Source organism: Pan troglodytes, chromosome 11, assembly GCF_028858775.2.
Source record: "Pan troglodytes isolate AG18354 chromosome 11, NHGRI_mPanTro3-v2.0_pri, whole genome shotgun sequence".
Classification (NCBI taxonomy): domain Eukaryota; kingdom Metazoa; phylum Chordata; class Mammalia; order Primates; family Hominidae; genus Pan; species Pan troglodytes.
The window spans coordinates 49032315-49057177 of record NC_072409.2 but is presented as its reverse complement, the minus strand read 5'-3'; the positions used below and the strand labels follow the sequence as shown (position 1 = coordinate 49057177).

Below are 24863 nucleotides of genomic sequence, written 5' to 3'. Positions count from 1 at the left end.
GGACTGCAGACGCTCAGGAGCCGACGCTGATCCCTCCATGATTCTATTAATACAGGAGCCACGTAATCGTTAAACCTCGGAATCAGATTCCAGCATATTCTGTGGTGAGGAGGGTTTCTTTTTTGTTTGCCTTTTGCTTTCAGAGCTTATATGATCACGGCTCTTTTTTTGAAGCCAGCTGGGAAGGAGGCGGCTCTCCCTGGAAACGCAGGTGTAAAGCCCCCGTCCCTCCCACCCAGGCCCCTCACTGGACGGCTCCCTCCTCTACAGACGCCCTGCACACCCCTCCCCAGGAAGCAGAACCTTAGACACGGCCATCCAGGCACACAACATCCGGTCCCCCCACCCCTCAGGGCCGACACATCCTCTGAACCCTGAGCAGGCACCTGAGGTTAGCGAATGAACCGCGAGGGCAGTGATCAGAAACGATCATGATTCATCAGGCCCCACCGTAGTGGAGCTTCCAGAGACTGATACTGGCGTCTTCCCTCCAGCAGTGGATGGCTCTTACGGCCAATTTTATAAGCAAAAGTAGGTTCACATGAGCAGCTATGAGAATCCTGGAAAAGGCCACATCCACCCAGGACCTGACACCGACATTTCCTGTTGAAACTCCTGGGGCAGGGCTGGGCATTTGGGCACAACTGCTGGACAAGCAAAGAGGGAAAGTCCACGCTACTGTGGGCACCTGCAAAGTGCCACATCACTTGTTTCCATGAGGCTTTCCTGTCACACGGGAGGGAGAGGGGACAGTGGCCACCCGGAGACTGTGCCAAAAAACAGTTGAAGGCAACAAAGGCAGAGATTCATACATAGATAAGAGGCTTAGGTAAATAATGTGAATATCACGGATTTTAAAACTGAAAAACTGGCCAGGCACTGTGGCTCACGCCTGTAATCCCAACACTTTAGGAGGCCAAGGCGGGTGGATCACTTGAGGTCAGGAGTTCAAGACCAGCTTGACCAACAAGGCAAAACCCTGTCTCTATTAAAAAAAATACAAAAATTAGCTGGGTGTGGTGGTGCGCACCTGTCATCCCAGCTACTTGGGAGGCTGAGGAAGGAGAATCGCTTCAACTCAGGAGGTGGAGGTTGGAGTGAGCCAAGATCGCGCCATTGCACTCTGGCCTGGGTGACAGAAAAAGACTCCGTCTCAAAAAAAACAAAAAAACACCTGAAAAACTTCTATTTTCTAGAAAGGAAATAAGCCTTTATCACTTTAATAAAGACCCAGAACTGCTCATCCTGTGGTTTAAGACACTTACCATATTCACGGTAATTTTGTGGCATCCAACAACAAATGTCAGCAGGTCTGGGTTCTCATCTCAATCGCCTCCAACAACTCCACCTGAACACCGGCATCCTTGTGTCCTGCCTCCCAGCTGGGGGTTCATATCTAGCCTCCAAAAACAGCTGCCAGCCCCAAGGTTCCTGAGTGGGAACACACTTCCTTTCTTAGTGAATTGCCCAGGCCCCAACCCCGCGTTGCCTCCACCCTACACGTACACGGTTTGTTTCTTCTTTCTCAGCGTGCAACCCCACAGTTATGAGTTACCTGGCTTAAAAATGCAAACCCACACTTCTCATGTAATTACTCATCGTGCTGTTTTAACTCATATCTCCGAACTCCTGACAGCACAGGTAAAAAGAATCCAATGGCCTGTTCATCAAAAAGCAATGAAATTAATTAGAAGAGAGAGAAGCATTTCCCTCTCATGGCCTTCACATCCTCTCCTGGTGCACCCCCTCTAGTGCAGGAGAGTGTGGGGCTCCAACGCCCAGGCCTTATGAACAGGTATTTAGTGGTCGCTGATGGCAGAAGGACAGAGCCACGGGCAGCGCCTTCATCTGGCCTCCATCCTGCAGACATGACCTCGCCTTCTGGGCGTACTCCCTAAGCAGGGACCTGGTGTTCTTCAGCACACAGAGAAGACAAGTGGGATGAAGCGAGAGCAAGGGGCTCTGCAATCAGAGGAACCTGGGTTCCAGTCCTGGCTTCTCCAAGCTGTGTGTGCCTGAGGGAAGTTACTGAGCCTCTCTGGGCCTCTGTTTCCTTATCCAAAAAGTGGGCATACTAATACTGCCTGTCTCATTTGGTTATGAGGATCCATGACTAATCATAGTTAATGCTTCCTAGTGCTTTCCTAGGTGCCGATGCTGTTTAAGCACTGGGAGGCATTAACTATCATTCTTACCACCTGTGAAATGAAGCCAGTTACATCTGCCTAGCTAAGAAGACTCAGAGAGATATAACAAGCAGGGTGCAGCTATTAGCACATCTAACAACCCCTACTGCCAGGGACTGTGGGCTCCACCAGCCTCCTCCTGCACACACAGGGGATCGGGGCTTCCCCAGGTCCACATAGACTCCTGGAAGCAGGGCTTAGGAACACTGTGACAGGCAGCGCTGCTGTGGCTGTGGACGGAGAGGGGGCCGTGAGCCCCTTCTGCTCCATTTCCTCATCCTGGCCCAGAAGCAGGTAAGGAAGTTCCAGGGGCAGAGAGCAATGGGGGACCTTCTGCTGAAATTGGCACTGCAGCACACACCTCGATGGGGTAGGCATGCATATTACAACACAATACCATTACACTCTGCTGAGCAGGGCACCCATGAGAAAGGCTGGCTACAAAGTACACAGAGAGGGCCCGGAGGACATGTTTCCGCACCCTGCTGGGCAACACCTGCCAAGAAGCTACATCCAGAATCTCTGATCCAACAGTCCTCTACCAAGAATTCAGTATGGATATACCCCATGTGTGCAATATGACTGGAACGAGGCTATTCAATAGGTAAACTCCAAAGACACCCAGAAGTCCACCAGTGTGTGTGCGTCTATGTACATGGGTACACACAGATACAGCATAGAACGTTTTCTATACAAATTATTGCACATTCCAGAGGATGGAATACTATGCAACTGTTAAAAAGAATAAAGCTGCAATTGTATGAAAGGGCACTGTTCAGTAAAAAGTAAGGTTCCCAAAAATGTGAGTAGCATGTTTCCATCTGTGCAGGCACATGGTGTGTGACTGTGTGTGTGCGTGTGTGTGTGTGAATGGGTGTGCACACAGGCTCATCAGAAGGATGATTCAAGAGACCACAATTTAATCAAGAACCTGCTGGCAGCAATGCCTATAGAGAGAATTTGATCTGCAAAAGGAGTGTGCTTCATTTTTCATGATTTGGATTCTTTAGAACTATTCGAATTCCTTCCTTAATCATGTGGTTTTCTAACTAAAATATTTTAAATCTGATATCAAAAGTAAAATACAGTAATTGTAAAAAATTTGAAAAATTCAAGAAAGGCAAGAGAACACATTCCTGACAATCTCTAAAAAGGTTATACAGCTTATAACGCTGGTTAAAGTAATATCCCAGCTCGGGTGTCTTCTGTACTAACTTTACTAAGAGGAAGATTTCATCAAAATGGAAATTTTTAAGAACAGCAGACAGACATGACATACAGTTCTGGTCTTTCTGGCATTTTGGTGAATTCCTCATTCTAAGAAACTCTGACTCATTCACTCAACAGTCACTACTGGAGGGTGTGGGGTGAAGGTGTGAGTCAGATAAAGACTGTAGACTCCCAGCCCCTGCTTTCTGGCTTGGGGAGGGCAGGCCACAGCAACCGCACAGGACGGTGGGGGGGCCCTGCTGGCTCTGTAACATGGGAAGTGGGACAGGCAGGCTGGCAGCCATGCAAGAGGAGACCTGAAGTCCAAGAGAGAGGCTGGAGCCTACAGGCTGGTAGAGGAAGAGGGCCCGTGTGGGTCACGTCCAGGTCCTGTGTGTCCCTGCCCCGAGCACCATGCGTGCGCATCCCCGTGCCGTTTATTACGTGGTGCCCTCAGCAGCCTGTCACGGCTGTGCAATATTCCATAATTAAATATCATAATGTGGGACATTCCGATCCTTTCCAACTCTCCACTTACAATTCATTTTTCTTTAACCACCAGCAGTACCTGGCCAAGAATCTTCTCTGTCTGGAATGTTCACAGTGATGTTACAGAGGTCTAGGCACCACACAGAGGGCACTGGGAGATGGGCACGGGGGAGATTCCATGGTTCCATCATGTCTGTCTGCTGTTCTTGAAAATCTCCATTTTGATGAAATCTCTTAATAAAGTTAGTACAGAAGACACAAGTGCTGGGATCTTACTTTAATAGTCGTTACAACCTGTATAACCATTTTAGAGACTGTCAGCAATGTGTCAGCAATGTGTTCTTCTCTTGCCTTTCTTAAACAGAGGCTCAGGGCTTCTACTGATCAGGCTGACAGGTTTGCTTCCTTTAACTGGGAAATAACCACACACAACTTCCATGATTTATTTTCATTTGACTCTCTTCTAAAACTTTTAGTTAGGTGAGCTGAAGTCATTTTTGCAAAGTAATACTATCTTTGCTATAAAATACAAGTCACCTAGCTCAAACTTTTTTTTTTTTTTTTTTTTTGAGATGGAGTTTCACTCTTGTTGCCCAGGCTGGAGTGCAATGGCGTGATCTTGGCTCACTGCACTCTCCACCTTCCAGGTTCAAGTGATTCTCCTGCCTCAGCCTCCCAAGTAGTTGGGATTACAGGCATGTGCCACCATGCCTGGCTAATTTTGTATTTTTCGTACACACAGGGTTTCTCCACGTTGGTCAGGCTGGTCTCAAACTCCCAACCTCGGGTGATCCGTCCACCTCGGCCTCTCAAAGTGCTGGGATTATAGGCATGAGCCACTGTGTCCGGCCAGCTCAAACATTTTTTATGCTTCTTTCAAGTCTATTAGAAACCTTAATTGCTTCTTAATTTCTCCCCCAACTATGGAGGAAGCATATTGTGATAGTTGCAGTGCCGGCTGTGAGGCCAGCTTGCCTGGTTCAGATTCCCATGCTGCCACATCCCAGCTGTGTGACCCAGAACAGGCCTCTGCCCCTTCCTATCCCTCAGATACTTTCTTAGCACCTTCCCTCCCTCTGCTACTCCCTTAGTACTTCACCTCCCCCAGCTATTATCTCAGCACCTCCCCTCCCTCAGCTACTACCTCAGTGCCTCCCCTCCCTCCACTAATCCCTCAGCACCTCCCCTCCCTCAGCTACTCCCTCAGCACCTCCACTCCCTCAGCACCTCCCCTCCCTCAGCTACTCCCTCAGCACCTCCTCTCCCTCCACTACTCCCTCAGTACCTCCACTCCCTCAGCACCTCCCCTCCCTCAGCTACTCCCTCAGCACCTCCTCTCCCTCTACTACTCCCTCAGTACCTCCCTTCCCTCAGCTACTCCCTCAGCACCTCCACCCCCTCAGCTACTTCCTCAGCACCTCCCCTCCCTCCCTACTCCCTCAGCACCTCCCCTTTCTCAGCTACTCCCTCAGTACTTCACCTTCCCCAGCTACTCCCTCAGCAACTCCCCTCCCTCCACTACTCCCTCAGCACCTCCTCCTCCCCACAGCTACTTCCCTGGGAGAGGGTAAGACACAGCCCTACCACCAGAGATGAGACTGCACAAATGAGGACTCTAAGGCATGGATGTTAAACACAATGTTACAAACAACCAACAAAATGGCACTATCCCCACAATGGCGGCCCACACCAAGGTGCGGAAAGGTCCCATCGGAATCCCACAGAAACAAGCAGTGCAGGGGCAAATAGGTTTTCCTAGATCAATGTCAATCTCCATTAAACCATGATGGTTTACTCTGTGATTTATTCCTAAATTGAAGTTTCTTTCTAAAGCCCACGACCACAACATTAGCTTTTACTACTAACCTCAGCTCAATGAGTCTGAAATGATTTAAATCCAAGATGCTTCCATCCCGACTCCAAATTCCTTTGAGCTCTTTTTTTTCAGAACCTTGCACCCTTAATTCCTGAGTGTCTCCTTTCTCTGACCAGGACCCTTCTTGAACCCTACTAATTGCCTTCCTCACTGTGTCCTGCCTGGCTTTGGCCTCCCGGGCACCCTCTTCCTGTCCTCCCCCCACCTCTGCCCAATGTCCCCCACTTCCCTCACACCCATGGTTCATACCACCATCCCTCCTATGAAGCCTCCACCTGGCTCCCGCTACCTGTAAGGGAATGACACCACATTCTAAGAGCTCCACCTTCTTAAGGCCCCTGTGCCCCCGGCCTTCAGTCCCCCTACACACAGGGGGGACTTAGAAGGCATGCTTATTTCTTACAAGGCAGCTCGCATCATACTATTCTCTTGCTCCAAAGCCTCCTGTTTCTCTCCAGGGCTTGCAGAGGCAGGTCTCAGCCCCCAATCTAGTGTCCCCAAAGGAAGCCCTACAACTTGCTAGGTGTGCATTTTCCCCTCTTTCTGTGGAACATCGAGAATACACCACCTATCTAGACCCAGCCCCCCAGATATTCTGATTTAGCAGCTCCCTAGTGAGGCCAGGGTCTGTCTGGTTTTAGAGCAGCCCATGTAACTGGCAGCCAGGACCGAGAACTGGCCTGCATCCACCAGATTTCCTGCCTTGCCCAGTGTTACCCAGGCCTTGCCACCTCCCCTAGGTATGTCCTCAGTCCATCCTTGACACTCACCCACTGAAATCCTGGCTGTCCACTGTGGCTCAGCTCGAAGGCCAGGGCAACCTCGGACCTGCCCTCTGGGAACAGATGCCTCCCCTCAGCTGGTCTTCACTCATGGGGTCTCCTGGGGGAAAATGTAAGCAGGAAGAATAACTAACACCCACCATAAGGCAAGGGTGAGGAAGTGACTGTTCTACTGGGTTCTGCAAGGGTCAGGCTGTGAGTCACCTGGAAGCAGCACGTGGCCCTGACATCTGGGAAGGGGCTGCTCACACCTCCCATGTTCACAGCTCCCTGGCAGGCTCCTCACTAACCCTCATATCTGACATCTGACTGAATCCCAGTGTTCAAGAGGCCTGGGCAAGGACAGCCTACAAGCCCACTGCTTTGACATCGGGGGCAGGAGTCCTGAAAGCCTGACCCTGTGGCCCCACTGGCTGTACATCCACCCCCTCCCCCGGTGTGCCCCACTGGAGACAGGTTTTACAGCACTGCTGGGAAGAGGAAAAACAGGCTCAGAAAAATTCAACAACCGTCTAAAGCCACTGGGAGAGGTGAGATGCCCTCCCGGGTCCTGCAGTGACCCCAGGACCATGACTGGCACAGGGCTCTCCAGCTGTGCTGAGGCTCCACCTGCCCTGAGCCAACAGCTTCCTCCTCCAGGGACACCAGGGCAGAGACAGGCCCTTCAGAAACAATGGCTCCTTCTCTTTGCCATCTGCCAGCAGTGAAGGCATCACAGAATCTGCCAGAACCATCCAGAACCCTGAACTGGTTCAGGACTACAGGCAGCCTGGGGAGGTGCCCTGCACTCAGAGGCATCCCTAGTCCCCACCAACTGTCCGCAGGGGGAGCGCATGCAGTTTCTCCAGGGGACTGGACCTCCTCCAGGCCGGGATCCTCCTCCCCTGCTGCCCTCAGACTCAGCACAGCTGCAAAGGCGCCAGAGGCCTGCTCGTTCTGCCATGGTGCAGGCACGGCATGAGGGGATAGGCCCAGGAGCCTCGGGACAGGCCCCAGTCCAAGTGGGAATTTCTTTTTTAAGTCTCAAAACCACAAAATGCCACTTTCCTTGCTTTCATCTTTAGTGATTCTTTAAATATATACACTACAATTACAAAGTTAGACCACCATGACCACAGCTCGTAACCAGAATAGAGTCAACAGGGAACCTAGTCAACAGGAGGCTCTCCCTCACTATCCGGGCCTCCTTCCCAGGACATGGCTTTTGCCAGCCTTAGCAACAGCATGGCAAACCCACCAGAGAACCACAAGCTCCAGCCAGAGCTCTGCAAAGGCCCCAGCTTTGCCTCACTCCAGGCGGGAAACAAAAGGATGTTCGCCATTTCATCATCTGGGGCTGTCAGTTCCCGTCTCAGTACTGACCTTAAATGCTGTCTTACCATCGTGCGCAGACACCAGGTGCACGCAGCCTCGACCTGATCTACCAGCCCCCAAAGCCCCTCAGAGGCCACAAGAACCTCCCTTGACCTCAGCATCAGAGGAAGCAACTTCAACTAAGCTCATAATTATTTTAAGACTCTCCTACATCTTAACCATATTCAAACCAAACCAACTCACTTCCCATCAACAGTGGACCAAGTGGTCACTGTGGGCAGGTGACAAGCATCACAGAAGTGCTAAAAATAGACAATGTGACAACCACAACACCCGGCTACGATGGTAAGGAGCAAACACTGCAGGCCACACCTGTGCCCTAAGTCTGTCCCCAACGAGTTCCCCCTTTGCCACTAAGACAATTACTGCCCATGTGGATGGCCAGAATTTCAATCAATTTCTATTTCCAAATCACCAAATGACCCTCTAGCTGAATGTCACAAGCCCAGTATTGGGTCAGAGGTTGATAAACTCTACTCTAATGAATTATAGTCAATCCCCACGTTCAACTCACTAAATCCGTCCTCCCTTGCAGTGCAAGGGAAATGATATTTCTTCTCCTCTCTTCCAGATGCTTCCAGCCCAAGTAAGGCAGTCCCTCAATTCCCTTCCTGGGGAGTCAGAAGAGGGGGGCAGCCTAAAATGATACAGTCAGTCACTCAGGTCCATCCAACCCCAAATTGCCGTAGATGCCAGAAGAGGGTCAAGTGCATATGGACTAAGGAGGCGGTGTGACCCCGGTGAGATGCCTGTATCAGAAAACCACAGCCCCTGCCTCCCTGAGACAGCCGGGGCCTGGGGAGTAACCTCTGCCGTCCTCTCAGTGTGAAAGGAGCCCAGGTAGGAATTCCCCACTGAAGTAGTCAAGCAAACCCCCAATTTCAGGATTCATTCTGCAGCACCCAAATGGGAACAGATCTCACTCACGTTTCCCTGCACTGCTAAAAGGAACCTGGTCCTATTAACCTGGAACCCCCTCTCCACCCCCCGGTCAGCAGCACCCGCAAGTGGCATTTAGTGGGGCTGACTTCAAAGTGCCCAAGCCTACAGGGCTACGGCCCTGCAAAGTCCCATCCCGGTGTCTGTCCTTCCAGCAAGCAGCCGGCTCTACAGCATGTGGGGGTTCTCATTTTCCGAGCAGTGTGTCACCTTCCAGATGACTCAGAATGTGTGCGACATGGCAGGTCACACGTGGGGAGGAGCTGGTGAGTCACTGTCACTCACTGCCCCCCACACAGTCACCTTCCAGGTCTGAGAGCTCCAGGAGGGGGGCTACCTGGCCATTGTTCTGTCTCTCGTAGGGCCCAGGAAGGAGGTGTGTTTCCCCTAGGGATGCACTCACCACTAGGGTGACCACCTGTGGAGGGCCCGCCTGGCCCTGAGGGGTGGACTCTGCCCTGTAGGCGTGGGTGGCTTAGGGCTGACCTGAGATGCTGGCTCCAACACCCAGGCCCTTCTCACCTGCGTGTGTCACTGAGGGCCTGCTGCTGTCCGTCTGACCACCACTGACCTGTCATGGAGGGATACGGCCCCCACACTGAACAATTCCCTGCGCAGGCTCTTCCCAACCATCTCAGTGGTCACAAGTTGAGGACCACCACTGGCCACCAGCTCCAGCTGGCCCCCGCCATGGCCCATGCAGCTTCCTTCTGGGCCTCACATTCGATGCTGCCCAGCACTGCCCAAACACAGTCCCTGGCCCTGCAGAGGAACCTGAATTGGAAGGACGAGGACAAGACCCGTATGACCTGCCAAGAGCCCAGTGCCACGCCCCAGCCACCAGAGAGGGTGCCAGGCAGCAGCAGAGGGGAGGCACACATCCTCCATTGCAGCCAGCGTGGATCTCAGGCTACAAATAGCCAGTCGCAGGAACTCAGAACCACGAGGAACCGGCCCCTTCATCACAGGCAGGAGGAGAATGAGGCACAGGCATGGAGCCTGCTCAAGGTCACGGAGCCTGCTCAAGGTCATGCAGCGCAGGCCAGCTCCCAGCCACTCTGCACACGGCCTGGCCCACTGTCTCCAAGACAGTGCTTTCTCCTGCACTAGGGCAATGGCCCCCGGCCCCACCTACAGGACCATGGTGCACACGGCCAACCCACCTCCAGGGGCAGGGTGACAGACACCCCCCAGAAGAGCAAAAAACCAGATCCCAGTATGGGCTGGCCACAGGGAAATACGCAAGAAAGCAGCCACTAGGTCCCCATCTCCACCTTGTCAGCAGCCAGCGCAAAGCTTCTCTAGGGCTCTGCCCCCTGGGTCCCTCAGGGCCCCTGGACCCTGCCAACCACACCACTGCAGGCTCCGCATGACTGCTCCAGAGGTCCAGAAGACAGAGAGGAGGGACCTAGGTCCCTGTGGGGGTCTCCCCTTCCACGCTCACTCCTGGCCTTGGGTCACAGGCCCACTAAGCGGTTCGTCCAAGAGTACGAAGAGTCAAGCACAGCCCCCAGCTCCTTCCCCAAATGCAGGTTACCCACGGGGCAGCCTGGGCATGGGCACTGGACAGAAGTGGCATGTAGCCTGGCTCTCCTAACCTCCCTGCCCAGTCAGCCCTCCCAGACCCACCACCAGGAGTTGTACCAGGCCGGCGGCCACCTCGGCTGACTCTGGATGCCAAGAAGCCTCTAATCCTAGCTTCACCCAAGGCAGATGACATCTAGGGGAGCATCGACATCCCCATCAGGGTGAGCGCCTTCTTGGGGCCAGGAGAGGGGGCTGTGAAGATAGTAATTCAGGTCACCCAGCAACACTGTCACCATCCCTCTTTTGCAGCTAAGAAAGCAAGGCTTGGAAACTTCCGGAAGTCATATCAGTGTTGGGGGGTAGGGGGCAGTGTCTGACACTACAGGCATGGAAAGCAAAGTTCCCCGCCCTGCATCAGAGACAAACTCAAGTGGGCCAAAGCAAGTTCCTGAGCACACCTGGGCTGAGCTGTGCTCATTCAAATCGGTTTCTTAACAGAATCTCAAGTTCATCTCAAGCTTGGAGCCTGGTGAGCACTTCATGAAGAGCAGGTTCCTGGGTCCCAGCCGGGTGACAGTGGCCGAGGGACGTACCCGACCTCCAGAAGCCCGGGAAGCATGCTGTTCCAGAGAAGTGCACGCTGCTAACAGCCCATTCCAGAGCGCACGGTGCAATAATTTTTTGCTAGCTTTAAAAAGCAGCACAAGAAAGAAATTATGCGGTTTGCAAACTGAAGTCTACATGGTGGATGGAGTGGCCAGTTACATGCTCAGAAGAATGCAGCTGTGGGTTTCTGTTTGGGGTCAAGCTTTGCCAAATAGTAGCACTCTGAAAATGCACATAACAAGAAAACCTCATTAAAAACTCTGTGACCCTAAAACCTGTATCAAAGCCTCCAAAGCTGCTGCTTAACCCTGACGGGCAGCTCTGTGGGTGGGAGCGGTCACAAGCCTGGCTGAGGAGGACAGGCCTCAGGCTGGGATGGCAAGTCATGCCCAAAGCATCTGCAAATGACAGAAAGTTCTGGAAATATTTCACACAGGGAAGGGAATTACTGGACGGTCAGAACATACACCACAAAATTTCAGAACTAGGAGGAAGTTTTCAGCAATACTCTCCCACTTGGGGCCAGAAACTCCAAGCATCTGTCCCTGCTCCCCAGCAGCCAAAGAGCAAACCCTCCAGACAGCTCCCCAACCACATACACACTATGTCGAGGGGCCTGGACCCCACTTACTGGGTGAGTTAGATGCCCTCCAAGCTTCAGAGGGAGACAACTGACTGTGACTGCCTCTCTAGGGGTGGCTATTGTCCAGCTGCAAAACCCACCCAGGGCAGGAGCTTGCACAGGGGCAGCAGCCGGGCTAGGAGGACAAACAGCCAACATCTTCCCAGGCAGGGAAGAGGACCAGCCACAGTTACTGGGGAGGGGGAAACTGGCCTCTGATGTCTACAGAGTCTAACAGGTGTATTTCCAAGGCCTCAGCAACCCCGCAAGCTCAGAGAGATGCCCTGCCCAGGGATGTTTATCTCCATGGTGCCTTATCAGTAAAAATCTGTCATCCAAATATGCACCATCAGATGGGCCGAGCGTGGTGGCCCAAGCCTGTAATCCCAGCACTTTGGGAGGCCGAGGCGGGCAGATCACCTGAGGTCAGGAGTTCAAGATCAAGATGGCCTACATGGCAAAACCCCATCTCTACTAAAAATACAAAAATTAGCTGGGCGTGGTGGCTCGCGCCTGTAATCCCAGCTACTCAAGAGGCTGAGGCAGGAGAATCGCTTGAACCCGGGAGGCGGAGGCTGCAGTGAGCCAAGATCATGCCACTGCATTCCAGCCTGGGCGACAGAGCGAGACTCCATCTTGGGGGAAAAATACCAAAAAACAAAGAGGCACCCATCAGAAACAGGTTAAATTAACAATAATATTATAGCATGCTATGCTGGCAGTACAATCTACACAAATACAGATAAACATTCTATTAAATGCAAACAGGAGAAGATAAAACAGCACTTAAGTGCAAGCTTACTCATGTAAAAAACCCAGTCATAAAAGGTCACACCCAGGGAATGGCCTGACTGGCACGTTCCAAGCTCACTCCCAGGCTGACTCCTAACCCTGGCGGCTCCTGCTCCTGCTCCTGCGGGTGAGCCACCCGGGGCACACCCAGGGCTGGCTAGAACACCACCTGCAAATGCAGGTAGAGCAACCTCCAGGAGGAGGGACACCAAAATGCCGGAACTAATTCTGGGAGGTGGAATTTTAGGGGCACTTTCAATGTCTTCTTTGAATTTTCCTGTATCTTCCAAATTTTTTTACTGGAGGCATTTTTCAGTATTGTTCTCCCAAACAAGCGCAGTTTCCCTAGATTCTCTTTTGTTTTTTGGAGACAGGGTCTCACCCTGTCACTAAGGCTGCAATGCAACAGTGCAATCATAGCTCACTGCAGCCTTGAGCTCCTGGGCTTAAGTGATCCTCCCACCTCAGCCTCCTGAGTAGCTAGGACGACAGGCGTGAGCCATCATGCCCAGCTATCTTTTTATTTTTTTGTAGAGATGGGGTCTTGCTATGTTGCCCAGGCTGGCCTTGAATTCCTAGGCTCAAGTGATCCTCCCACCTTGGCCTCCCAAAGCCCTGTGATTACAGGTGTGAGCCACTGTACCCAGCAAGATTCTCTCTTTTGATGGTTTCGCCTCAGCAAAAAAGAAGGTGGCCCTAAAGCCCCCAGAGCACATTCCCGCCTCCTCAAGGACACGTTCCCAGCCCCTCCCTTGGCCAGACTGGGATCCGTACAGTCAAGGCCCCAATACGAGCTCTGGTTCATTTATGCTATCCTCATCTCTCTGTGTCCATACCTCAGTGTACCTTCCCTTCTGTGCTGCTCTGCCATGACAAGCCCTGACCAGTCCATCTGTTCCCCCAGGAGAGGCATATTTACATGGCACAGGAGCCTGGTGGCCCAGCTGCACCCTCTGGGCCCACCCTTACCAGCTGTGCAGCCCTGGAATGGCCACTCAACCCTCTGCCCCTTGGCTTCCATCCATAAGACAGAGTTGGCCACAAAAGCTACTTGGATTATTTATAACACTGCTTGGCACAATAAATGTTAACCACTAATATAAGTAGTATTATGTAAGTGTACTACCACAGAATGGATTGGGTCATTTTTACTAGATAGTGGAACTGTAACCCTGACTAAGCCTGGAGATCTGGGGACAGGACCCTGGGGAGTTGGGAGCTGAGATCTGAAAATTCAGGATGATCAGGGTGGCCACAGTAAGGTCCTAAAACTGCCTGAGGCCAGTGTGAGGGGCGCCCTCCAGCACTCTGTCGTAAGGGCAGCAATAAGACCACTGGCTGCATGGCTCTTCCTCCTCTGAGTGCCCTGCCTCTATCTCTGGTCACCAGTGCAGTGGGGCACACCCCATGGGGATTTGCAGGCCCTCAATGATAAAAATAGATTTGGTGCTGCAGGCAAATGATACTTAATACCCACATGAAAATGAGGTTAAAAAGCAAAAACAACCTCCCAACTGCCTCACACCAATCAGGGTGGCCACTACCAAAAAAAAGCAAAAAACAAACAAAAATGGAATACAAGAGTTGGTGAGGATGTGGAGAAGCTGGAACTCTTGCACTTTGCTGTGGGAATGCAATACAGTGTAGCCACTGTGGGAATCATGACGGTCCCTTAAAACATTAGAATAACCACGTGTTCCTGAGATTCCACTCTGGGTATGTACACAAAGAAGTCTCAAAGAGACGTGTACACTCATATTCACGACAGCACTATTCACAAGGGCCAGAAATCTCTTCTGCAGCCAGTCATGTCCTCAAAGTGACCCCACCTTTATAAGGACAACCTGAAGGGGACCTCTGTTACCATAGTGCGAACACAAGAGCGTCGTCGGGTGTGCACAATGGTTGGGAACGTGGCAGAACTGGCTCTAGGACTTGCCAAGTGCTGCTGGTGCATCCTGGGCACAGGGCGAAAGCCAGCTCTTCACAGGGACTTCTCACCTCACTGTCTATAGCAGGCTGGAGCACGGATGTATGCATGCCCCTGCTATAGAGGCATGGATGTAGCAGTGACCCCCTGAGGCTGCCACGAGTCCCCCATGAGTGCAACTGCAGAGACAGCAGCCGGCAGCAGACGGACTGAGGGTGGGGCCACCAGGGGACTTGCTCACTTCCAGGGGGGCCAGACGGTCAGTGGGCCACTGCAGCATGGTCAGCACTGATGGAGTCCTTGATAGTGGGGAGCGGTCTCCAATCGGCAGGGAGGGCTCTCCAATCAGCAGAGAGGGGCTCCCATGACCTCTGTCCAACCAGCAGCCACTGCAGACTGTAAAGACAGCTGGTGCCACATGCTACGGCCTTCTGAGCCCACGGTATGTGTCCTGGAGAGGGACTGTGCACAGGCACAGTAGGTCAGATGCGTCCAACTCTTGGCATTTCGCTTAACACCCTCTGGGAGGGGCCTCCCGCCCCTGCATGTGGCTGAGCATGGGCTTCTGATAGAAGCAATCAGGGTCTGCCCGAGTACAGGGTGGATACCACCCAGGGCAGAAGTCCAGAGGGTCACAGGGTCCGGGGGCAACAGGGAGACACAAAGCCCTCTGCTGTCCCATTACACACAAGAGCATGGCCCTAGGTGCAGATTGTCCCAGGGCTCAGACAGTATCTCTCAAAGCCTCTGGATGCTGGTACCAGCGTACCCCAGCAGCTCCGCACTAAGTGTGGGTCACACTGGGCAGCTCCAGCCAGAGCGCCACCACTCCCCTCTGGACTGGGTGATATGGATGCTATGATGAGCTGCAGAAGCCCCCATGCAGACGTGGGCAGGAATCTGTGCATGACTCACACATAGCACTTGGCATGCACGGACTGCCCCGCTCTGGGGAGAGATGCTGTGACACATGGAGCACACCAGGAATGCCAAGTGACGTGGACCACGCATACCACACTGTCTCCAGCTGTTCATGTTTTAAGACCGGCCAGACCTCGGCCCCGGAGCAGCAGTAATGTGCGACAAGGTCTACCCAGTCACCCGCTGCCAGCCAGGTGGGGCCCATCCACCTGTCTCCACGATGCATGCTGCCCCCATCCAGAATGCGTGTAGGTAGAGGAGGGAGGGGTCTCGGTCTAGGAGCCAGCCAGGACCCTAGAAACCTCTAGAAGGGAAGACAGCACAATGGCGTTGGGCGCCTTCTCAATCTCCACTGAGACCTTTGTCAAAACGGTATGCAGGCCCTCAAATCTATTGCTTCTTTGGGTTTTCACTTTCTTTCATGAAGCTTCATGCATGTAAAAATGTTAGTCTGTCTTTTCTCCTGTTACTGTCTTTCGTCAGTTTAATTCGCAGGCCCTAGAAACAGCACCTAAGAGAGTAGAGTGAAAGTTTTTCTTCCCTCCACCACCAGCGTAGCACCTTCTCTCCTCTCTGCCCTCCTGCCTCTCTCATAAGAAACTCTGTGATTACATTTAGGGATCACCCTGGAAAATCCAGGAGAATTTTCCTATCTCAAGGTTCTTAAGGGAATCCTATCTGCAAAATCTCTTTACCATCTAAGGAAACATTCACAGGTTCCAGGGATGAGGGATGCCCCAAGGTACTAGGGCATCATTCATCCTCCTGCAGACCACTGGCATGTGCAGCCATGGACCTTTGAGTGAAGTCTCCAGGGCCCTGTCAGGGAATGTAGAGGGGAGGCAGGGCAGCTGGGCCAGGCCCTGTCTAAAGGGGCCACTGCACCTCCCAGCCTTCTACAACATGGCCTAGTGTGGGCAATAGTTCTTGATTTTTTTCTCCTGAAAGAAAAAAACCTGAATTTTTAGGTGAAGCCTTTGAATGCTGCAACATAATTAATCCATATATTTTTAATACTGGGAAGTCCCAACCAAACACATCTGAGGGCTGAGTTGCTGGGCTAAGAGCTCAGAGTCTACCTGGGCATGGGGGAAGGGGCCGGCCAAAGCAGGGAGTGCACGGGGGCTGCACATCCCCCAGGGCATGTGGAGGACAGAAATCCCCACTAAGAGAGTCATGATAAAGGCAGTCATAAGGTAATATTAATTTTAAGAATGCTGGTTGAGTAAACATGCAAATGATCATTAACAGGACCTGGAAAATAACCAGAAAACCAGTACATTCCATGGGAATCTTGACTTGATGAGTCATTCAGATGCAAATTTTACCCCAATTCTGGAAGGATTACAAGCATCCCCATTCACAGCCCCCATTCCTATGTAAATTCTAGTCCAAGGACTGGCCCTCCAGTTCCCAGCCTTCTGGCTGCTTTGCCCTGTTTCTTTCCTTGAGGCTCCTAAGCAAGAGCTGTGTAGTTTCTGGTTTGTTTCTGGCCCCTCCTCCTTTCCCCAACTCGCAGAGATGGCAGACTCCCAGGGCTCTCTGACTTTCACACACCTGGACCATACTAGACACAGTGTCGGGCATGTACTTTGATTTACAGAACCCAGGGACAAACAAGGCCACCCAGGTCTCTGTGTCAGCAAAGATCCTGAACAGCAGCCACACCCACGGCTTTATGCAGAGCAAGTCCTACAGGCTCCACCTACGCCCCACCCGGCCCCGACCAGCCTGCTGCCTGCTCCTGGACAACCTGGTCTGGGTGCACCCCTCCCAGGGCCACGCCCACAGGTTGCATGTCCGGCCTTTCCTTACAGAGGCTGTGCAAAACAGAGAAACTTCGAGATAAATGAAATTTAAATAAAGGAAGGGCATGAACACTGCCCAGTGTTCATATCTGCTGTGCCGCATCCCAGTGCATGCTGAATTGGCTGCCCAGTAAGAGAAAGCAGGGATAGCCCCAGGCCAAGGAAGCGCCCCCGCCGCCCCCCACCCCCAAATCACAGCCTCAGCCTTGGCTGCTCTCTGGCCAGCTACAGAATGACGGACATCTCAGACAACATCCTGCACTTCTGTTGTCTTCAAAGCAGAGAAGTGCAAAGCTCTGGGGTGAAGCCTGTAAGGTCCACTCAAATGTGTTTTTCCTCTGGTTGTCCAGAAGGGCAGCTGGTCATTTGGTCCCCTCACATTAGAAGGAAGCCCACTTACCCAGTGAGGGGTGAAAAATGGGAACACAAGACCATTTACCAAATGACAAAGAAAACCCAAGCCCCTGACCCTGCCCAGCTGGCCTCACCTTTCCAGGGGCCATGCTCCTGACCCCACGCTGGTCAGCGTGTCCCCAGCCACCAGGGAGGATGGATACTCAGGACACCATCTGGCCCCGCCGCCCCATCCTCACGCAGGGCCTCTGCTCGCCTGGGACGTCTGTCCTGACTGCAGGGGTTTCAAGGGCTCTGTTATTAGTCGGGGCTCAGGCCAGGACTGCTCCAGCCACAACAAGGCGCCCTTCAGCGCAGGGACAAGGTCCCGTGGTGAGCCTTCTCCGCAGGCTGTGGAACAAGCCTGTCCCATTCTCTTCCTTTTAAACAGCGGGGCTGTTCAGCGATGTGGGCCTGATTGTTTTCCTGTGTGGGCTAATTCAGGGGCTCGTGGGGCAGGGCCCAGTCCCAAGGCTGAGGAAGGAGGAGAAAGGCTGCCTTAGAGGAGGGTGTGGGGGGTTGCGGCCCAGCACCCAAGCCATGCACACCATTGTCCACCCATGGAGCGGCAGGTCGCCTGGCGAGGGCAAGCTCCTGGGTGCCTGAGGACCCTGCAGGCCTGGCCACTACTTCAGTCATCTGGGGGCTCCATGGCAGGATGGGTGAGCTGCCTAAGGCCACGGGACAATGGGGCTAGAGGTGAAGTCCCGAGGAAGCAGATGTAGCCCTGGGCAAGTCACTCTGGCCCTCTGAGCTCTCATGTCCAGCCTTGGACTCAGGAATCACGAAGACAGCTCAGTCAAGAGGTAGCAATGAGGGCAAACTTGGGAGGTGAGCATGCACAGAGCTGCTGGACAGTGCTGCAGCGAGATGGCCTGCTCCCAGCTGGGCAGACAACCCTAAAACGGGAAGCACGTGGCCTCTTCTGTTAGGGGCTGCAGGGCCCTGGCTGCTCTGCGGGCCAGCATGCCCACCCCCATGAGTGGCCTCATCCTAGTGGGCGTTGCACAGTGCAATGAAGTGTGGCTCGTGCAGCTCTGGCAGTTTTTATTTTTCTGCAGGCCAGATTTTCCTCCCACAGCGGCAGGCACCTGCCCTCAGCCTGTAAGGAAGCGCGATGCAGTGAGTATTGCCCAATCTTGGTCGCCCACACTTGGTCTTGAATAAGCAAACAACCACAGGCCAAGCAGCAGGGCAGGTGTGAAGCTCGCCCGGAGTCTCTGACACTGCAGGTGTGGCCTCCAGATCCCAGCCTCTGCACCCACCCCCACCCAGCACCAACCCTAGCAGGCGGCAGCGACAGGCACTCCCACTGCTGCGGTGCGCCCTGAGAGGGGAGGGCGCAGGCCTGGCGCATGGCTGGGCTCAGTGACACGGGCACCTGCCCATGTGTGCCAGCAGCACAGGTTCCCGGTGCTGCCTCTGGTCAAGGGGCCCCAGGGAGGGAGGTCTGGCTGATGTGTCCAGGTGCTAAAGGAAGGTAGCAACGTGACTTGAGCAGGCACAGGTGACAGCCACACAAATGAGGTCTCTGAGCCTCGGAGATGAACAAGACAGGGACACTGTATAAAAGATGTGGTGCTCTGCCCTGGTCCGCAGCTCGGGACATAGCCAGGACAGGGACATGCTTGAACCCAGATGCCAAGTCTAAAATTCCTTAAATTGAGCAACTCAGTCCCAAGGATGAGCCATCCAACCTGCTAACATGCACAGTGCCATCTGGCACCAGGCTCCGCGCCCTTCTCACTGGAAGATTTCTAATAACCTACAGGGGTAGGGATAGAAGGGCAGGGCCATCTCAGCAAGATGCAGAGAGGAACCAGAGGACACTTTACCCAGTAGGGCGCCCAGATGCTGTGGAGGGAGCAGCCTCCCTGGGGGCTGAGTGTGGAAGAGGGAAGCAACAAAGGTGCACTGCAGAGAATACTCAAGCCAAGCGCCCTGCTTCTCTCCTGGGAGCCTTTTGTGACCATGAAGGCAAGTTTTAAGTTTGGAGATGAGAAACTGGAGACCCAGGAAGGGTGAAGAGTGAAGGGCTGGGGGCCTCAGCTGGTGCTGGACTTGTGCTCATGTGGATGCCACACTCAGGCTGGCCTGGAGAGAGCTTTCAGGGTGGAGCACCTCCCATGGCAGCTCGTGATGGCTGCATCACAGAATGGAACAAGAAGGTGAGCAGGACGACATTCACCGCGGGAGCCTGATGACTGCAACTCCTGCTCACGACAGAGCTGGGGTCATGCAATTAGATAAAATATTAATCCAGTACATCACGGGCTGAAAGCTATGCCAGTCAAACCCACATTATGAAGCACTTTATTCTGTCGTTCCTGAGACAAACAACATTTCTAGTGTTAGGGATATTTGAGGCAAAAAATCGAAGTATTCTTTATGTTCTTTGACTAGAATCAAATACAATGTATGTTTTTTCTTTTTTCTTTTCTTTTCAAGACGGAGTCTCACTCTGTCGCCCAGGCTGGAATGCAGTGGCGCAATCTCGGCTCACTGCAAGCTCTGCCTCCCAGGTTCCCGCCATTCTCCTGCCTCAGTCTCCTGAGTAGCTGGGACTACAGGCGCCCGCCACTACGCCCGGCTAATTTTTTGTATTTTTAGTAGAGACGGGGTTTCACCGTGTTAGCCAGGATGGTCTCAATCTCCTGACCTCGTGATCCACCCGCCTCGGCCTCCCAAAGTGCTGGTATTATAGGTGTGAGCCACCGCACCTGGCCTTTTTTTTTTTTTTTTTTTTTTAACATGGAGTCTCGCTCTGTCGCCCAGGCTGGAATGCAATGGCTTGATCTCCGCTCACTGCAACCTCTGCCTCCCAGATTCCGGCGATCCTCCTGCCTCCGCCTCCTGAGTAGCTGGGATTACAGGCACCCACCACTACGCCCGGCTAATTTTTGTATTTTTATTAGAGACATGTTTCCACCATGTTGGCCAGGCTGGTCTCAAACTCCTAACCTCGTGATCCGCCCACCTTGGCTTCCCAAAGTGCTGGGATTACAGGCATGAGCCACCGTACCCGGCACAATGTATGTATTTTAAGAACTTCTATAAACTCTACAGTATGTTTCACAATTTTCAGACATGTTTATAGATTCAGAATATATGAGTTACCTGGCTTAACGAATAGGGTTTCTTAGAATCCTCTAAGATCTAGTGGCTGAGTGGAGACCACTCTGGCCTGTAAACTGTCCAGGAAAGTAATGAGCCCTGAAGGTAATTATCTTAAAGCAATGGTAATATTAAGAGAAACACTCAAACTGGAAAGAAGCATTTCTTCTATGATTAAGGTTTTCACAAAAAATTAAGGTTTTTAATTATGCAAAGAAGCTAATGGTTTCAAACACCTGCATTCACCACCCACACGAACAATGTGGTGCAGCATTTATTCCATTTCCATCTAAAAGGTGTCAACTCAGCCAGCGGCTGACTGGTCTAAAGATCATCGCAGCTGGCCGGACCCCAGAGTGCACTGACAGGTCAATCTGATTTACAAAAAAAGCAAGAGTAAGTGTCTATTTTTAAAAGCCTATTTACAGGTCATTTTCTCTTTACAAAAAAAGTCAGTGATGCCCCCACTTCACGAGCTTTAGCTGAATGGAAACCGGCCGACCCACAATCAAGCTCACCGCATCTTAGTGTCAATTTAAGCATTCACTTACTTTAGCCCACAAACATGCCATATAGTCATTCTACATTGGCACACTGCCCCTCAATCACCCTCACCACAGCCGAAAAGTGGACACACGTGCTGGGTCAGGAGCCGTGTCCAGGACACATGGAGACCTGCCTGCTCTTAGTCCCACCAAGGGCAGTCCACAGAGAATGGAGCCACGATAAGAGGCCTGGTGTCCTCCCTGTGAGCCTGACCCTCACCCTGGGAGCCACCCAGGCTGCGGTATCTCCATCCACACCCACCCGGGATGAGCCCTGGAGTGGTGCTGGCTCCTCTGCCCCACAGACCCAGCTGAGGCTCCCTCCCTGCCCCTGCCAGGAAGCAGTGACCACACCGCCTTCCCTCCCATTCCTCTCCAGCCCCTGTGCCTTCTCCCACCCACGCTTTCACCCACCCCCATGGTATAGCTGCATAAGTATCTCGAAACTCCAAATCTGGTCTTGACATGCCTCTGCCAAAAAGCCTTCAACAGCTCTTTGCTGCCTTTTGCTTAAAATCCCAACCCTTTACCCCCACAATGCTGTCTGATCCACCTCCCACCCACACCCATCACCCTGGCCCCTGAGCCCTACCCTCCGCTTGCCCTCCACACTCAGCCCCCAAGGAGGCTGCACCCTCCACAGCAGCAGGGCCCTTCTGGGTAAAGTGACCCCTGGTCTTCTGGAAAAAAAGGAGGCTGCTTCCTCCTCTGAGCTCCCCGGCACCTCGTGCAAGACTTATTCATGTTCCTCTGCAAACATTTCCTAACTACTTGCTACGTGCCACACGCCGTGCTAAGTGCCAGCAGAGCAAAATGGGGCTGGCTCCACCCTACGGAACCCTTCCAGTGGGCAAGACATCAACGTCCCACGGCATGTGCTTGCGTGTGTGTGATGACACACTGTGACAAGTCCTGAGTAGGAACACACAGGGTGCCAATGGAACTACAGGAGACAAGCTGGCCTGGTGAGAGGAGGCTAAGTTGGACCTGAAGGGTGAGGTGTCAGAAATGCACAAGTACACTTTAACTGGACTACTACAGCAAATTTCCACCCAAGAGGGCAAAGCACCATGCAACTTGACTGATCAGAGCTCCTGAAAGTTGTTTGACCTGCTCACCCAGGGAGTCCTTCTAAGAACAACAAGCCACTCTCCTGGGCAAGCCGCTCCCTCAGCAAACCACCATCAGGCTGGCTTCACGCCCTCTGCTGCGTCCACTGATCTTAAAGTCTTATTACACATTGTAAACATGTCCCAGTCCAAATCAGACCAGCCACCCACATTGAAAGATCTGCCTTAAACCAAACTCCCAGACCTTACGAATACCAACCCTTGGCCTCCGCTTCCACACACACGCAGGACTCGGCCGGGCGGCACTGTTCCTCCCAGCAGCGGGCAATTTCCACAGCTTCGCATGGTGGACGGGCCATCAGGGAGGACTCTTCAGGAATTTGGCACCAACAACATTAGCTTCCCAGGCAGATAGAACAGCAGGCAAGACAGAGCCCAATGTGTCTGGGATCAGAAGGAAAGGGGATGTGGCCGAGGTGATGATGGCAGAGGCAACCCTGAGCTCTGGCTGGAGATGTCGGTACCGGCCAGGCCCCCGTTCCCACATGATGGGCCACCCCCACATCACTGTGTCAGGATCAGAATGCCCCAGACCATGGGAAGGAAGCGAGGGCAGCCTGGAAGCAGCAGGCAGGGAGGGGACCAATTCCCCACCATCCCATGGCTCCTCCTCAGGGCTCCTGGGACCTGCCTGGAGGCTGTGACTGCTTTGTCCCCGGGTGTCCTCAGTACCCTCTTTGTCATTTCAGCCCCAATACCTGTCTAACCACTCTGCGTCCAGCTTTCCTGCCTGGGCCCTAACCCCCCTCCCACACTCCCATCCCAGCCCATACTGTTAAACTTCAGCTTCTGATCTAAGTGAAAGGGAAGCCCAGCAACTCCAGGCCCCACCATGTGGACAGAGGGCTAGAGGCTGGCAAGAGGGGCTCACGGCCACGCCCACCTTTCACAGTCCCTCACCAGGCACCCATCCCATGGCTGTGTTTACACATTTCTCTTCCCCATTGGACTGTAAGGCTCTGTTATTTAACGTGCCTGAAATCTTGCACAGTTTATGGATGTGTAGACCAGCAATGGCCAGGCTGGTGAGCTCAGCATGTTCCTGATCACCCCTCCCCATCATCAGCACCCAGTGAGCTGGGGCTGTTTCCTTCCCTTTTCCCCTGGCCCAGGCCACATCTTCAGGCCAGAGACATGGTTTGCTGCGCCGTATGGCCCAGGTCAAGGTCACTGGCCAAAGCACTGGGAGGGGCTCAGTGGGTCGGCTCTGAGCACCACGGCTGCCACGAGGGTGGTAGGGGCTGCTGGAGCCCCCCACTCCAGCCCCACTGGCCCGCCTGTCAGAAGAGGAGGGAGCTACCTGCTCTTTCCAAGCTTGCCAGGCTCCAAGAGTCCTCTGTTAAACATGGCAGCTTTGCAGGAAGAATACGGACCTCATTAGTTAAAATGCAGTAGAATAGAAAAAATTGTAAGAAAACCATGCAGCAGCAGCAACATCTCAAAAGAGTGAGATAGTCAGCAGCAAGGAGGGGGAGGGGTGGGCGCCATCTGAAACCATGCATAAAAATAAACCATCTGCCTGGCCGGGGTCCTCTTCCTCTACTTGCTAGAAACACAGAGTTCAAGGTAAAAATGGAAAAGACAATGAGTTTCACTTCCACAGGCCCCAACAGCTAGCAAAGAATCAGACCTACTCACCCTGAGCTGTCAGGACACATGCAAGCGGAGGGGAGGGTTCCTGGGGTTCATAACTGCATCCGTCCCAGAGAGGGATCAGCACCAGACAGTGTCTGGCATGGCTGCAGCCCTCCCCATCCTTCTCACCATTTCCCAGTGAGGAAACACCAGACCCGGGCAGATGTGAGTCAATGCTGGGGACCCTGGTTCACGCATGTGCCAGTGTCGTCTGCAAACCTGGGCCCCGGGCCTGGGCTGGGACAAGCCTGTCATCACACAGCCTGTGAGACTTTAAGGGCCTTCACTGGGGCTAGAGCAACCTCGGATGCCCACCAGGACCGTGCTCAGCAGCAGGAGGGCCGCCTGCACCCTACAGCATGCCTGCACAGCCTCTGCCTGACCTGGGACTGAAGCCGCCCAGGAGGAAGGCGGCTCTTCTCCCCAGGAGGTGACTCACAGTCCAGAGCCCAGCCCCATCAGGTCCCCTAGGGACTTCTCCACAGCTTCAAGAGTGAGACTTCCCTGTCAGTGGCAGGATTATGACAACCCACACTACCCCCCTGGACAGAGGCCGCGTCGCGAGGTGCTCTGGAGAAGAATGGATGCCAGTGCTCAACTGGACACACACTCCAGCCACAAGCCATGTGTAGGCTGAACAAGGAGCTTAAACAGGGCCACCAGGATGCCCATGGGCTCAGTCTCCAGCCACCTTCCCACGGGGCCTGGCTGCCCTGTCCACCTTCTCACTGACCTCGAAGCGGGTGTACCACGGTCCTGTTGTCCCTGCAGAGTGGAGCCTTCAGCTGTCTGACAGAAAATGAGCCCTCCCAGTAAAGCGCAGCGTGGACTCCACCCGCCCATAATAGCCACCTGGGAAGCAGGTCCGGCCAGCAGCAGCCGCCAGAGGAGGATCTGCCTGGGGTAGGCGGGTGGCGGACGGCCCTGGCCCTGCAGCGCTCAGCTGCACCCCACCCCATGCCTGCCTCCGAGCTGGTGGCCAGGA

At 53.3% G+C, this 24863-nt stretch overlaps 1 protein-coding gene across 27 annotated transcripts in view; it reads right to left on the bottom strand.

The window, feature by feature from the left end:
- The window catches only part of SEMA4D (semaphorin 4D), a 136293-nt gene that overhangs the window by 57420 nt on the left and 54010 nt on the right, over positions 1–24863 (bottom strand). For 5 of the 27 annotated variants that reach the window (XM_016961111.4, XM_063787700.1, XM_063787697.1 and 2 more), the window contains one exon: positions 6531–6642. The exons of 15 other annotated variants lie outside the window; for them this stretch is intronic. The gene's annotated coding sequence lies outside the window, so the exon portion shown is untranslated. Of the gene's footprint in view, positions 1–1265; positions 1432–6530; positions 6643–7904; positions 8053–24863 lie in introns of those variants that run through there. 7 more of the 27 variants (XM_063787699.1, XM_063787701.1, XM_063787706.1 and 4 more) reach the window with 6 other exon arrangements.